General features: G+C 29.6%; 1 protein-coding gene across 2 annotated transcripts in view; it reads left to right on the top strand.

Moving 5' to 3' along the window:
• Window positions 1–9,393: 9,393 nt before the first annotated feature.
• The window catches only part of LOC111642029 (biotinidase-like), a 10,249-nt gene continuing 8,059 nt past the window's right edge, over window positions 9,394–11,583 (top strand). Inside the window, exon 1 of one of the 2 annotated variants that reach the window (XM_023388290.1) lies at window positions 9,394–9,543. The gene's annotated coding sequence lies outside the window, so the exon portion shown is untranslated. Of the gene's footprint in view, window positions 9,544–10,801; window positions 10,880–11,583 lie in introns of those variants that run through there. The other variant, XM_023388291.1, reaches the window with a different exon arrangement.

The following is an 11,583-nucleotide window of genomic DNA, read 5'->3' as shown; positions in this document are numbered from 1 at the left end:
AATACAGTAGAGCGTCGTTTATCCGAATCAATTGGGGACTGGGGTGGTTCGGATAACTTATTTTTCGGATAACGAATCATGTACGAAAAAATATATTAATTTATCCCGTGTTGAAATTTTTCTCCGTTGCGTGGCGCTTCGCGTTGAATTTTCGTCGATGTTAAGTCTAACAAAGACTATTGTATCGTTAAAAATTATTTTTTTATTTTGTTTCAAACAAAATAAATATATTGAAAAATATAAAAACAATAAAAAAAATTATATTCAGATGTTAATTTAGTATCAAAAACGTAAAATATTTGAGTAGCCCGAGAAATAGCCGAAGATTGCAGCGCCCAGAACTAGCGAAAATTTAAATTTGCCGACTGGAATGCTTTCGGATAACAGACGTTTCGGATAACCAGCTTTCGGATAAACGATGCTCTACTGTACTCATTTATAAATGTTTGAGGCTCTCGTATACAGTATTTATAGCGTTAATTAATCCCTTCCATTCTTCATCGCTAATGTTTTTGTAGGTAAATTTTTTCTCGTAAAGCTTTTTAAAGGGTCATTCGAATATGATGTTATCAATCTTAAGTTCTTCTTTGACTACCTATCCCTCCAGGTTTTAGACACCCCATGCTGATGTCACGCTTGATCCGTCATCCCTTGATATTAAAATGAAGCATTTCCGTGAAAACAGATCTAAAGTTTATTAACCGCCTAACTATTTAATTATATATAAAAACAAACACCAAAAATAAAGCGAAAAAAGTAATGAAAACATATGATCATAACTATACAGATGCCTTTTCAGAGAACGCAATTTTTCACTTCTCATGTAGTTCGATCGTAGAAGCATTGTTCGATTCCCGGATCAAATTTCTCTCGAACCTGAATTGAATTATATTCGGAAAGGTCTTAATTTATATTTAGAAGTCGCGTTACATCAATTTTATATAAGTTTTCTATATACTCGACCCGCTTTTAGCCTAAATCCTAACCGCAGNAAAAAAAAAAAACTAAAAGCTCTAATTTCTTGAAAAGATACATTAAATGAAAATTATAATTTAAAAAAACGACGTCACACGATTTCTTATTGATCATGTGCCTTAAAGATATCGTGTCATAGTGACGTCACCATTTCTTGTCTATTTTCGACAGGCCAAACTGGGATTATACTTTACGCTGAATTACATATCAGTAATTTTGTATGATGTACTATATTATGTAATTAATAGTTTTGCTGTATTGCTTACACAGTAGTCTGTGTAATGTTACACATAAATACTACCGGCATAAATATATATTGTATTCTGGCGTTGGCAGAAAATGTTTCAGGGGAGGACAAAGCTTGGAGGTAAATAATTACATCAATATATTTTTATTTCGTATTTTGAGTCTTTTTCACGAATAGATTATAAAATACAGTATTGCATCAAAGCATTCCATGGTCGAAGGTGTATGGTTATATGCCCCAATCAATTTTACGGTTCTAATATGTGGAATTTTTTACTCGAAATAATCATATATTTTCAATATTCATTAATCTTTTTTTTTATTTCTTTTTTTTTTCAGGGAAAGATGTTTGATATCTTCGGAACTTGGCTTCGAACGGTGTTTGCTTTAATTTTTGCATATTTAGCTCTTCGTATCCTAGTGAACATCTTGCATTTAATTGGATTCGAGAGAAAAGGAATTCTCAGAAATTCTCCGGCAAACAAGTATCTGCTATTGGTAACAAGAAACGGCCAACCTCCTAACACTCTGCTTTACACTTGCGAACAGGGCTGTAGAGTCGGAGTCGGAGTCGTCAAAAAATCCGCCGACTCCGACTCCTTTTAACTTACCAACTTGTTATGTATATAAAACGGAAAAGTATTGGAATCGGGTCAAATTTGACCATCAAATTTTATTTTTTTGCAAATCTACACGTTTGGTGATCTCCCGAACCCCACAAAAAAAGTCAATAAAGGTATTTTTTTGCAAATCTACACGTTTGGTGATCTCCCGAACCCCACAAAAAAAGTCAATAAAGGTATTTTTTTGCAAATCTACACGTTTGGTGATCTCCCGAACCCCACAAAAAAAGTCAATAAAGGGAGAAAAATTCGCACGTGCGTGTGTGTTAACGTCTAATTTGTTTAATTTCTTTATTTTCTGTTCTGAGATATTAAACAATATTTCAGAATGAGTAAAGTTTAAGAAACGAAATGTGCCACTGTGGCTTGCGTATAAAGAGGCATTAATGGAGGAAAAGATGGTATTATGGAATACTGCGGGTATTATGAAACCATTCCATTTCGAACTGATAATAAAGGCGGACTGTAGCGAATTGTGTCTGAACTGCACTAGGCAGACATCCATAGCGTGGGGAAAACCCGTTTTACTTCAGTTAAACAGTTGTCCGTATTTAATCAGCAAATTTGTTTTTTTTTTTTTTTCAAAATTCGTAAGTTTTGAATGCTAAGTGAATTTAATTATTTTAAAAATATAAATCGTGTAGTTGTAGGTTCACTGGTGCATGTATTCCGTTCCAGAGACTTAGGGATACATATTAATCCGTGTGATGTTCACGTTTTTTAAATTTTGGCCTCGACAGACATAAGTTAATTCAAGATGGCGATGCGTGATTTACGGACCCCATTGGTGCATTTACAGTAATATGAAACTCAACTTCTCCGAACTCTCTCTTTGCAAGGAGACATTCGTCCGGAGCAATTTGTGAAAAAGACACTAGGTAGAAAGTCAATTATTCCCGAGAATATCGAAAAATAGCTGCTGAAATATATATTGTTGACAGAGGTCATATTTTTTATTATAAAGCATTTTTGCTATAAAATACATTGGAGTAAATAATTTTGGTAATTATTTAACATTTTTTGGCTATTTGTTTTTGGCTACATTAAAGCATTTTTGAAAATATACAGTAATGTTCCATATTACCACCCGATTTTCTCTAAGTCTACTTTCTGACTTTTTGTACAAAAGCCTTCAAAAACCATACTTATAGTTACATTTACGAAAAATCCAATTAGGAACATTTAGTTTAATAGTTACCGGTACTTTCCGCACAAAAAATGTGGGTGTAGTTATGATATCTTGTTAACAATTCACTAAAATGTAATTGGGGTTCCAATAAAACCACTTTCTCCTCTACTATTAAATTTTGGTTCTTAATTAAAAATCGACAGGGTGAAGACATATAAGGGGTCATGTGTCATATCTCTTAATGAATATTTTACTCATTATTAGCGCTCAAAATTAAAAAAAGAAATAAAACTCTTCTCTACCCTCAAAGTAAGCTTTTTTGTCATTTTATAATAGTACTGTACAGTAAAACCCGTTAAGATGTTCTTGCCTAAGATGTTAGAATGTGTATGGTGACACAATTTAGTTCAACCACTTTGACGCTTAATAACTAACTTGTGTGTCCTCATCTGACTCCGATTCTGACCACTCTGACCACAGAAATTATTAGGCTTCAAACAGGGTAAACAAAATCATGCCCCCCACACAATCTAACATCCACACATATAGAAAAAAAACTCAAATCTTTTGCATATCTCGAAATTTCGAGGTGTCCGAGTCCAACAATGTAAAAATTTGGAAAGGGTCATTTTTTGACCGAGCGCTACACTTTCCTTCTGTATAACAGCCGGAAAAGTAAAAATTATCGAATACATATTTATATATTACTTAGAGGAGTCTTTATCGTTGGAATAGCAAGTTTCTACGTACTATCTTTATTAGAACTCAATTTATTGAAAATTTTATTCTGAGGTCAGGTGATGACATCAGAATTTCCGGTCTTTTTCGGTAACAAGTCCTCCCTTGGTCGGAGTCGGAGTCGGTAGATTTTTACGCGACTCCACAGCCCTGCTTGCGAAAGAATTGGAACTAGTGGACTACGTTTACACGGATGGCTATTTAGGGTTGTATTTGGAGCGTATTTAGGAAGCCGCATAGCTATAATTTGCGAAAATTTTTATGATGATTTCTTTCAAGATATTTCGTCTTATTAGACATATCAATAATAGATTCTTTTACAAAACTAATTTTCAAAAATTATGAAGGACATGCAAAGATTTCAGCATTCCGTAAACCCCAGAAATTTGTATCTCATTTTATGATTACAATAAATTTGCTTATTTACAATTTAAGAATATGATTCATCTCTTTCTTTGTTCGGAATCTTTTGGATATAGGAAAATCCTGACTTTGTTAGTTAGTTCTGACCTATTTTTACAGTTAATTGCCAAACGGCCGTCCATACGAAGGCGCTAGATATAAACGAGATACTAAAATTGAGTGCTTAACAAGAAAAAAATATAAATAGACAGAATGAAATTTTAAGGATTACAGATATTTCCTGCATCATAAATACAACAAAAATCCCAGAAAACAAATTACGAAATAATGAGAAGACGTCACGTCACTGTCACCATAGTAGCACCGCCCTTATAATATGCTATTACAAAGATCTTTAATCTTATGTATTTTCCTTCGATAAAAATTATTATGGATTTTACTGACATCGTTTTATATTACCAAATCACGAATTTTTTTTTCTCCAAATTAACATAGCTATTTCTTTTAATAAATACAACGAACAACGAGTAAAAATATTACTTTTGATAAATTTGTTCGTTAGTCAATGGACAAATAGGAATTTTAATATGCAGACAGCAAATTAAATTGTAACATGGTCCAACGAATTTATTTATTTGTTTATTTAAATTTTATTTTGGTAATTTTCATCTTTTTCATTTAAAAACTAATTAAATGAACAAATTTAATTAGTTGACATATAACTAACATTTAGGCCTATATATTATAATATTTGTCTGAAAATAGCAGAACAATATTTATTGGGATTTATAAGTAATCCTTGTCCTTTTTGTTCTTTACTTCGAAATTTTGATATATGTGGCTAACAAAACTAAATTTTTCAATTCAACACCGAGAAATTTAGTGCAGTAATTACAAATTTCATTTCTTAATCATTACTTTAACTTACTCAAAGATCATTGACACAACAAACTTAATTAATTGCCAACAATTATATGCTTATAACATAACAGAACGAAATGAAAACATTTTCTAAATATAACATCTGAATGTAAATTAGGAAGACTTGTGCATCTTAAACTTACTTATTATTATACCGAAGCTAATTGAAAGACAATTTGAGTTCAGTCGACTCAAAACAAGATGACTAATTTCGGTAAAACCAAATTCATTAAAGAAGCAATTATGCNATTAGGAAGACTTGTGCATCTTAAACTTACTTATGATTATACCGAAGCTAATTGAAAGACAATTTGAGTTCAGTCGACTCAAAACAAGATGACTAATTTCGGTAAAACCAAATTCATTAAAGAAGCAATTATGCTGATCTTTTTCAATTTACATATACGCGTGCATTATATAAACAAGCTAAAAAATTACGTTAAAATTTCTTCGAAGAAAGTTTACGTACGTCTCGGATTTCAGTCAATTTTTACTAAACTAGTTGTTGTGAGGATAAAGTATCCTCTACGTCAGTGGTTCCCAATTAGTGGTTCGCGTACCCCCGGGGGTACGCGAAATTGCATGAAGGGGTACGCGCGGCAATAAAAAATCGGCCGATTTAAAATTTAAATGCATGAGATGAAACAATCAAAAAAATCAATCGTTTATTTATAACTAAAAACATTCTCGAAATTTCATTGTTAAAAAATGCATTTGTGACAATTTTTCTTTCTTGCGTAAATTCTTACGCAAGAAACAATTTTTATTTCTTGCGTAAATTCTTACGCAAGAAATAAAAATTGTACAATTATCATTATCATCATGTCAGTGAAGCAGCAATAAAATATTTACTACCATATTGCACAACATACCTCTGCGGGAGCGGATTTTCGCCATGACAAACAAGAAAACTAAACATCGTCACCGACTTCAACTCGAAGATGACTCGAGACTGAAGCTGACCAAAAAGCAACCAGATTTTACAAAGTTGTGCAAAGAAAATCGTGCACATTTGTCACGTTAAAATTAAATAACCTTATGTTATTTTCATTATTACTGTATTAGAATTGTATTTCAAAGGTAATAAATGTAAAAAAAAAAACATTCTATTTATCACTTGCTGTCTACCCACGGCTTCGCCCGCATTATATCGAATTTTCTCGTGGGAGTAAGATATTTTCTCGCAGTAAAATGTAGCCTATGTCCATCTCCAACGTGTAAGCTATCTCTGTGCCAAATTTTATTAAAACCTGTTCAGCGGTTTAGATGTGAAAAGGTGACAGACAGCCAGCAATACCTTCGAATTTATAATATTAGTATGGATTAATATGAATTTCTGCTATAAGGGGTACGCGAGTTTGAGCTCTTTCTTGAAGTGGTATGCAGGAAAAACTAATTGGGAACCACTGCTCAACGTAATTACTTCTACAGAACTTTCAAGACTAATTTGCAACACGATAACGAAAACAACGCTAGATACGTTGCGTATCAACATATCTTTTAATCGAAAATATGTATAAAGAAAATCAAGTAAATTTGATCTGACGATCGAATAAACTTGCTGTTAAAAACGTATAACATTAAGATGGAAAAGTGTTTCACTTTTATATAATTTTAAACTAGTTTAATTCGGGATGAATTTTAATTTGATTTCTTATAACATAATTTCGATTTCTACAGAATTGGGAAAAAATAAATTCGTTGCATAATCTAACAATATAAATGCGCAAAATGAAGGTATGTCAAAATAGTTCGCTAATATTATTATTAATATTACTATTTACTTCGAAAAATTTAAACTCATAGTTATGGCACTCCCTACAGCAATCATAGATCCAGATAACGAGAAAGATTAATTATTTGACGGCTACTTGCATCTTTTAATTTTTTCCTCATGCTTTACGTAGAAAAAAGTAGAAAACTTGCAGAATATCATTCATTATTTTGAAATCGCTATTGGGAATAAAAGTATACAAATTCAGAAACGTTATGAAAAGAGACAAGTGTTCTAAATAGTTCATTTATTTCTCCATGATTAATTCTTCTCATTTATTATTATATTTTCAATTTTCAAATTTCGTCTTGTATAAATAACAACTAACAATTATATATTGTAATGCCTATGTAACATAGGCTACGTGAAAAAAAAAACACTAGGGATTACAGCGATAAACTGTAATCCCTAGTGTTTTTTTTTTCACGTAGCCTACATTACATAAAGCATTACAATCTATCAACAGATAAATATTTAATCAAGCCATCTTTTTATTAATAAGTAATTATTTAAAGTAATTAAAATTAAGTAAGAATAAGAATTTTGCGCGAAACATTTTACGTATTTGCGTTATTATTCTTATTAACATATTTTATTTTTTGTTTAAAAGCTGTTATATATCTTACAAAATACTAAATGAATATTTCTATTTCACATGTATAGAATTTCAAAATGGCACCTCCACGTACTACGGTAGAGCGTCGTTTATCCGAATGAATTGGGGACTGAGGTTGTTCGGATAACTTATTTTTCGGATAACCGATTATGTACGAAAAAATATATTAACCTAACCCGTGTTGAAATTTTTTTCCGTCGCGTGTCGCTTCGCGCTGAATTTTCGTCGATGTTAAGCCTAACGCAAACTTTTTAAAATAATAATCGTGGCTATTGTATCGTTAAAAATTATTTATTTTTTACAAACGAAATAAATATATTGAAAAATATAAAAACAAAAAAAATTATACTTTACAAGTTTATCTAGTATCAAAAACGTTCGATTCAGCACGACACACAGTCCTCAGAAAAACACCACACAAAAGTGCCAGTGCTGCCAGCTAAAAAACACACATCAACAAAAAAAATATTGGAGTAGCACAAGATATAGCCACAGATTGCAGCGCCACTGCACTAGCGAAAATTTAAATTTGCCGACAGGAATTCTTTCGGATAAACGACGCTCTACTGTATTTAAATTGACATCGAGTCAAGTAGAGGTTTATGCATATATATTTAACATTTAAATTCATAAATAATCTTCTATATTCTAAAGTTACAAGTCAGATGAGATATTCCAAAGATAAATGACAAGCTGTGAAATTACAAGATCTCTTATCTTTATTAACTACTACATTAAATTCCAGTATTGATTTTTTACAACAAACTAGCAACAGTAGGCTTATTTAATTTATAACAAAACTGACATTTATATACCTATTCTGTTGTTCGCAAACTTTTAATATTTTCATTAAACCATTTTATTCCTTATAAAATTCATTTCTATCAATTTCTAACTCGAAAATATAATTCTAACGATTTTGGCACGATTTATAAATAAAAAGGTAACTCTTTGCAGTATGCTGTCCAGCAAATAAATATTCGAGATATAATATAATAAATTTACTACTTTTATTTCATCGCAAAATGTATGATCAACGTTCAGCAATTCATCATGCAAGCAAACAGAATGTAGAATAGATTTTTAAAAAATACACGCTTTAAATTTTAAGACCGGATAAAATTTTAACACGGCACACACAACATGAATTATTCTGTACTATTTAAGATTTTAATTAAACAGATTCTCTTTTATTTTATAAAAGAAACTTAGAAAATATAAATAAAAGATTAAGAAATAATCTAACCTCAAAATCTTATTCCTTAACAACTAGTATTGATAATTAAATTATTTTAAATTCATTGTCAGATTACTAAGAATTTTCATAAATAACCCTTATGATATACTTATTTATGTATTATAAATGTAATTTTTATTATTTATATACCATTCTGGTATCTACAAATCTTGAATCTAAAAGTTCAGTGGAAAAAATAAATAAATAAATAAAATATTTTGTTACATACACAGATACTATATTATCTAGAATTAAATATTGCATATGGAATCCTTTTATAATTGGAAAAAACCGCTTTAATCAACAATTACCCAAAATATTTATTATTGATATTTAAATTATCTGAAATTTTTTCAATGTATTCAAATTTATACTTCTCATTATTTTACAATTTTTTATTTAAAACATGATAAAATATTACATCATATTTAAAAAAACTCATATAAATTAACTTCTCAAAGCAATTATATTTATAGACGGGCATAAAATAATGTATCATTCTAATAATTAAATTATGAGATTAAAGTATTGTTTAGTATAATAACATTAGTCATTCTCTTCTAAAGTATAATACTTTTTAAATAAATTTAATCTGAAATTTATAAAACAAAGCAATTTTTTTCATTCACATAAATGCATATTCTTTACTGTTATTTGCAATACAAACTGTAATAAGTTTTATATTTATATTCATATGTCTATAAAAACCAAAAGAGAAAGTAGTTTACAAATACTAAACAGGTTATATTCAACTTTTTCTACATCCTATTGGCAAAAGTTGCTTTATCACATTTACGAATAATTTATGATGTCGTCATTTGTATGAAATACGATTGGTTATATTTGTGAATCTCTTATCATACTTGTCTGTGTTGTGGGTATTTATTTGAACTCTTACAGTAGAAAACCACAGATTCCTCGGTAAGTTAATATACTTAAACTCACCGCGACAATTTCATTAAAATTTTCTCTCTCTCATAGTCTGTGTAGTTTATGTTTAATTTGTGTCCTAGCTATTTTCGTGTGTAGTTTTATGTAATTTATATAATTGAGCTACGATATTTATACGATTTTTTAAATTTATTTTTTTTTAAATAGATATTGTATGTATTGTATCAAAAAAGTTTAATGCTTAAATATTTGTGAAGAATTAGTTATATGAAAATCAATTTTAGAAGCAAGTATAGGAGTATCGATGTAGTTAATACGGTTTTAGTAAAAATTTGATAAAATTTCTTCAATAATTTCTTTAATCAAGCACTTATAAATTTTAACAAGTTCATATTAAAAATTATCCAAGCGTTATATTAAATTTAAATATTAAACAATAGTCTTTTGTTAACGTCAGGTANGGTCGGAAATCGCAATAAAAATTTGAATTTTTTAAAAATATTTAAAAATATACGGCCACTAGTTTTCACCCTACTTTAAACCCTTGTCCTCCATCTATGAGAATGCCACGGGAAATCCAACTCCAGCTGTGTTCAAGGTCAGACAGCTGTGTAAACAATGACTCATCAGTGTTAAATTTCACAGAAGGGCAAGACAAAGGAAGTTAAACTTTGAAGCTTTTTCTTCAAAAATTAACGCATTTCTTTCGCTTTTTTCAGTTTTAAGTATTTTTTATATTTAATTATATTTATATCAAAATTTGCTAGGAACTAAAGCGATTAAGGTAGATCTAGCTGTCCTTTACATCCATAAACGTTATATGTCAGTGGAACAAATGGAGTGAGCTTTGAGCGTTCCATGATTTTTGGAGATTGTCTATACGCAAGCTTCCTAAACAAGCCTACATGTATGTTTGTCCAAGAAATTTTTAGATGAAATACAAACCGCACAACTTCAAAATCGCATAAAAATTATCCACATAAAAAGAGACCTTACAGTATAATACTTTTTAAATAAATTTAATCTGAAATTTATAAAACAAAGCAATTTTTTTTTTCATTCACATAAATGAATATTCTTTACTGTTGTTTGCAATACAAACTGTAATAAGTTTTGTATTTATATTCATATGTCTATAAAAACCAAAAGTGAAAGTAGTATACAAATACTAAACACGTTATATTCAACTATTTCTCCATCCTATTCGCAAAAGTTGCTTTATCACCACATTTACGAATAATTTATGATGATGTAATTTGTATGAAATACGATTGGTTATATTTGTGAATCTCTTATCATTCTTGAAATCTGTCTGTTTTGTGGGAATTTATCTGAACACTTACAGTAGAAAACCACAGATTCCTCGGTAAGTTAATATACTTAAACTCGCCTGGATAATTTCATTAAAATTTTCTCTCTCTCATAGTCTGTGTAGTTTATGTTTAATTTGTGTCCGAACTATTTTCGTGTGTAATTGAGCTATGATATTTATACGATTTTTAAAATTTATTTTCTTCAAAATAGATATTGTATGTATTGTATAAAAAAGTTTAATGCTTATTTGTGAAGAATTAGTTATATGAAAATCAATTTTAGAAGCAATTATAGGAGTATCGATGTAGTTAATACGGTTTAGTAAAAATTTGCTAAAATTTCTTCAATAATTTCTGTAATCAAGCACTTCTAAATTTGAACAAGTTCATATTAAAAATTATCCAAGCGTTAGATTAAATTTAAATCAGGGGTGTCCAACCTTTTTGTTTCTTTGGGCCACATTGGAAGAAGTCATGGAGTTTTGGGCCACAAGTATAATTTGGCCCAATCCTTAAATATACAAGTATATTTAAGAACTAACATGTCTAGATTATAGTAATAAGCATTAAAACTTTATTACGAATAAGGATATTTTAAAAAATTACTTCTACAGACACTTTCAATTTTTATTTAGAAATAAATAAATTCATTTATTATAAAGGAGATAAACAAAAATTTATTTGAAAAACACAAATATTTGTTTTATTTGGGTCTTTAATTAATAAAAAGTGATGAAACACCATTTTAAAGTGCATT

This window comes from Centruroides sculpturatus, unplaced genomic scaffold, assembly GCF_000671375.1.
Source record: "Centruroides sculpturatus isolate CEXI.00-Female unplaced genomic scaffold, Cexi_2.0 scaffold1557, whole genome shotgun sequence".
Lineage (NCBI taxonomy): Eukaryota > Metazoa > Arthropoda > Arachnida > Scorpiones > Buthidae > Centruroides > Centruroides sculpturatus.
Note: the sequence above shows the minus strand (reverse complement) of the source record. Positions and strands in the feature narration are given on the sequence as shown.